The following is a 6,105-nucleotide window of genomic DNA, read 5'->3' on the forward strand; positions in this document are numbered from 1 at the left end:
GATTCAGACGAAGATGTCTAGCCTATAGGTACATGTAGCATTAAATATTGGCCAATAATTCGGGTTTACCATTTTCGTTTAAAACGAATAACCCTGTTGTTTGATGTCTATAAGTTAATTGAAGACATGCTTTCTCATATTTTTGTATAAAATAAAAAAAATAATACAGCAATTCTATATTCGTAGTAGATTATTTATTTATTTAGTTGTGAAAAGAGAGACAGTTTGCAAACGATTCGATGCGTAAAAATGATGAGGTGTCCCTCATAAAATTTCTCAAGTCTGTTGACTCTAAATAAAATAAATATGACGTCAAACATGGGATGACGTCATATAGAACTATTGAAATGTATGTAAAGTCGCCAGGCAATGAATCACGTCAAAACACAGAGGTTGTTTAGTCAAGTAATGGCGGCTTTGTTTATTTTTTGTTTAAAATAATCTCTTGAATAGAGATGATGGGACGAAGTCAAAGTATGAAGGAAGAAGAATCCCCAGAACTAGACACTGACAGTAAAAGTAGAAGCGGTATCCGACAAATATTATTTGGCATTGTGAACTGTTTTTATCGCTTCGGAAATTATGTTCGACGCATTTTGAGAGGGGGCAGTGGCCCCGAAATTTACCAGGTTTACGACATCGACACATCTTCAACTATATCAGGGGCCACAACTGTGAGTGGTTTTACAATATCTGCATTGGATGACTCGTATGTAAATTTCAATCTAAAAAGCGACGAGGGACTTGACGCCCCCTCGTCAGAGGAAGAAATAAAAAAAGATTCGTCTATGGGAGAGAAGACGGAAATTGTCACTATACCACCACCAAATCCAGTGTCAACAGAAACGAATATATCTGCACCTTCATCTACCGATAATCAACAGAGTCTTAATGTCAATCACGAAGAAACTTTAAATTCAAAGCAGAATCAAAATGATGACCGGCGTGTTACCAAGGAAGAAAAGGAGATCACAGAAACTGTGGAAGAACAAACAGAATTGGAAAAGACCCAAACGGAGGTAGATATAACACATGACAATAAAATCATTTTTGATATGCGAAATTTTGACCAAGTCCAAAAGCCCAGTAGCCCACATTTAGCATCAACATATGAAAAACAACCCCTGTATACATCATGGAGTGAGCCAATATCAAAACGTATGACTAAAGCCGAGTCAGCATCTTATAACGAATCCATATTTGGTGATAGTGCGATAAAGACAAACGAGCCTATCAAAATCGGACCCGTGGAGGTTCACCAAAATCGAAAAAAACTATATACAAAAAGAAGAACAAAAAGGTCCTCTCGATATTTTAAAGATGGCGTAAATAGAAAGCGTTTGAGTTTAACTAATTCTGAAAACACGGAAAAGTCAAAAACAGTAGATCTATGCCTAATTAATTATCCACCGTCAAAATCAGAAGGTACTGCAGATTCTAAAAGCAAGGACATTGTGAAACTAGATTCGCCAAACGATGTATCTGAACCGCCATGCATTGTTAAAACTCCCGAATCAAATTTGAAATCTCTCGCTTCACCCCCAAAAGAAATTTTATTAAATTCCAGCAGTGTGAATTCACAAGCCTCAAAAAGTGATAATGAGCGTGATCTCAGTTCTAATCCAGTTTCTGAAAAAAGTAGGCCTAATTCAGATAGAATTAAACTAAAGGTTCATCATAAATCTTCATTATTAAAATCATGTTTTTCTGTGGAAGATGATAGTGGCGACGAAAATGCATATACGAAATCGGAGATCAAAGATACCCCAGAGGAGATCGATAATAATCGAGATGAAGAAGTCCCATTTAATATTTTAAGAATGGCGCCCAAGAAGAAAGTGGATTACAATATCTTCACTACGGACTATACCATGGATACAAGGAAAGGGGGAGATAACAAAATCAAACCAAACAATCCTGATATCCCTACAATAAAAGATAATAGTAAAACAGGTCCGTTCAAAGGCGAAGGCGATCAGGATAAACCAATCAAAAGCAAAGGTGACCAGGATAGCCCAATCAAAGAGATTGATTCTACAGATATCCAGATCAAGGGAAGTGGGAGTCCAGATATCCCGATGAAAACGAAGATAGAACTGCTCATTGACAGAGATAATAGACATCTCTTAAACCTGAAACAATCAAATGCTAAATTATCTACGAACTCAAAGTTACCTGTACGAAAATCGATGCCTAATCCATCACTTCCCGAACTTCCCAATCTTCCGATAGACTTAAGCACCGTGCTGCACCAAGGCGAGATAATTGTTAGGCTAAAAAGTACCGAAGCTTTTAGATCGACAGAATTAGTCATCAAAAAGCCGATTTTGGTTCGTTTAGTAAATCACTATCTTATGCACACAGGCGACAGGTGGATTAGCGACTCTCTGGAGCGGCAATTTGTGACTTATCTCAAAGAAAATGAATATTTTAAGGATGATATCGAGAGACGCGTAGTCGCAAGAGCCTTCAGATTATCACTCACAGATTCTTCAAAGACCAGACGGTCATCACAGTCAAACAAGACTTACGTATATAGAAATCGTAAAACTGACCTCTCTGAGAGTCCCGTCAGAAGGGGGAATACTGAACCTTCACGAAAACCCCTCGAGCATACCGAATATAGGAACATTGCCAGGATGGAGCATGCAAGGAGCTTATCAAATTCACAGTCCGAATCAGAAAACGAAGAAGAATCACCTCGTGAAGTTCCCAGTTCATTTGCTGATAAATCCACGGATACGGGTGTTGAGGAACCAACCGTCTATTGCATTTCCCCATCCAGAAAATCCACCAGATATTTTCCCAAAGATCCCTCCCGGTATGTCCGTAAAAATGAGAAATGCATTCAGGTCAATTCGTCTCTTGATTTACAAGATTCGCTGCCTGACGGATCAGAATATTCGATCGCATTCCAGCAGGAAAACTTTGATATTGGCACGTATCGCATGGACGACCATGTTGGCGCGGAGAAAGCTAAAAAGGGGTGCATACCTGAGGAGAAGTTGAAAATCAAAACTAGAGGAATTCCAAACAAACACCTGGACACGTCGTTTGACCATTCCTTCACCGAAGATTCGTTTCTAGACGAGGACGGTGTAGAAGAGGAAGCCACTGCATTTGGTGAACCTAGTGACGATGAAGCAAAGGGTGATGGTGAAAAGAAAGATAACGTTATTTACGACCACGGGCCTGTCATATTAGACGCGAGACATATGGAAGCACTGCCTTATAAGGTGCTTCACGAGAAGAAACGAAATCCAGACACAACACCGCCGTCTAGTGGTAAGACTCGTAAGAAGAAGAACCACAGAAAAACGGATAAAAGTACAAAAGGCCAAGACCCAAAAGCTAAAATTAATTTGCAAACATTTTTTAATTTCAAAGATGAAAGAGGGAGTCAACACAAATCCAAAGTTTAGTACTTGGAAATAAAAACAGGGCTATGATGTAGTAATTTCATTGCGTAGTTTTATGCCTTAACAGAGATTTATACAAAATACCCAAAAGTGCAAAAGTGTAATAAATTATATTAGCCTACTAATAAATCTTTGTTACTAATTACATAACAAAATCTGTTAATGGAATGAACTAAAATGAGGTTTAGCGTCCAACTGTTCTGCACCAACTGGGCTAATGAAGACTGATGTTAAATTCGTTTGCAGAGTGTAACTACCCTGCACACAGCTCCCCCCCCCCGCCACCTCCAATGCTAGGATCTGGGTTCGACTTACCCTGCATCCAGTTACCCCAAATGCCCATTGTTAGAGTCGGGCTTCCTACCCTACACCCAGTTACCCCAAATGCTAGAGTCCGGGTTCGTACCCTACACCCAGATACTCCCAATGCTAGATTCCGGGATCGAACCCCATTCCCTTTTATCCCCAATGTTAGAGTCCGAGTTCGTAACCTACACCCATTTACCACCAATTCTAGAGTCCGGGTTCGAATAACTCCGGGGATCACGTGGCTAAGTGGGTAAGACGCTAGCTCGCTAGCCTGGAGGTCGGGTGTTCGATCCCTACATTGGCCGAGAAAGTTCATCCAGATTTTCCGGCGTGGTTCTCCCTTGCCAGTGATGCAGGACGGAGGGACTGACAAGGAAAGCTGTCAACTCGTTCGGATGGGACGAAAAACCGAGGTCCCGTGTACACATTGGCGTGCACGTAAAAGATCCCTTGGCAGTTGGAATTCGATATAAGAGTAGGCCGTAGTGCCGCTGTCCGGGCAAAATTTCCCTCATAGCACACTGTCTACATTAGCCCAGGTTAGAAGCAGAACAGTAGGACGTTAAACTCCATTTCATTTCATTTCATTTCGAATAACTCCAAGGGCGGAGGAGACCCTTCGACACTTATCTAGCCAGATTTTCTCTGAATGCCGCCAAAGAGCCCAGATCTACCGGTGTACATATTCTCTTGCACATGTGAAAGAAGGGCTAGATCTATTTGACAAGCCCGGGCGCGTATTTCATAAGGTCACGAGATGGAAACAGGGTTAGGGTACGCGATTGTTGCCGAGGATGGTGGATTAGGGTTAGTGTAAGGTGTGGGGCTAGGTCTTACATCTCCTAACTTTGAGGAAATTGTGCGCTTGGCCTTGTCAAATAGATCTAACCGCAAAAGACCTTGCAATGCACACGTAACCATAGAAATTAACAATAATAATGTTATTGTGTCTACTAGACTTCAAATCCCATCCAATTCCCAAAAACTATGCTTAAAGGACAATATTGGTGCCAGTCATTATCACATGTGATAGAGATGGTTAAACACAACAACTTTTGGTCTTGGAAGGAATTGTTAGTGAGCAGAAATTCGCCCATGTATCTGTTATCACTCGTCACTTCAGTCAGTTATATAGAGAGATGACTCGTGTTTTCCTTTGGCGTTCGTCGCTTCCGATTCAGGAAACCTGTATTACTCAGCTATCGTAGCAATGATCTCTGTGTTTAATTAGGTCTATCCCATTCACATATGTGATAATGACTGACACCAATATTGTCCTTTAATGTACGACGGCTTCTGATCGATGACAGTTAGGCACAGCGTCGCCCGCCACGACAAACATCTTCGTTTGTGAACGGGGTATTAATAAAATGAAAACATCATTTGTTTCGCTTTAATCTGGACACTTTCGTCCACAATTTTTGGTTCTTCCAATTTAGAGATGACCCTCACACTAATTTTTTTTTTAAATGAACGCCAATCTGATTAAAATACAGATCTATATTTCGTTTCGTTTTTTTATACTTTCGATGGCCCACAGTAAAGACAAGTAAAACGAAATTTTGAACTATAATAAACGAAACGAAATAGGATCATTGGTTTAATCAGATTGAATGAACACAATTCAGATTACCTCGTTCTTTTATGACAGGATAGTGGTGCGTTCACACTTTCTATATGTCTGGCAAGTGTTAACTATTTTGGCCCCGTCGGTTAAAGGTTAGAGCTGGTTACGCATGGGTGCATTTCGTCAATTTGCCCCTGCATTTAAGCCGACCCGGCCACACAGCTTTTTAAAATTCCTTCTCGAAGATAGGTAAAAAAACAGGGTTTTTTTTTTTAATTGGTTTGTACGACAAAGTTAATTTGGTTGAACGATCGCCGGTGTTTTAACCCAGTCTCCTGGTTAACCTTCAAAGTGCAATCTTTGTTATTTAGGACCGGATAATAATTTTCGTAATAAAACCAATTTGCGTTTACACGACAATGTACGCAGATGGGGGTGTCATGTTTTGCTACATTAGGATTTTATGGATAAGGAGACGGCGTGCATTTAATAGTCACCCGTGTCTTCATCTTGAAGCTATGACCTACATATCCTGAACCAACATAAATACACTTTATAATCGTCTTATTCTCTCCAACAGAAATACAATGGGGTTTAACGTCCAAATTTTCTATACCGACTGGTCTAATGGAGACGGGCATGCACCAGCGACGGCCTGTGGACGTTTATTTCAAATTCCAATAATAAAGATGTATTTTACGTGCGCGCCAATGTGTACACTGGACTTTTGTTTTTTCGTACTATTAAATTAATGGTGGTCCAATTCCAATTGGCACGCTTAATTGTAGTTGTCTCCCTTTTAAAACTATC

This window comes from Patella vulgata, chromosome 1 (genome assembly GCF_932274485.2).
Source record: "Patella vulgata chromosome 1, xgPatVulg1.2, whole genome shotgun sequence".
NCBI lineage: Eukaryota > Metazoa > Mollusca > Gastropoda > Patellidae > Patella > Patella vulgata.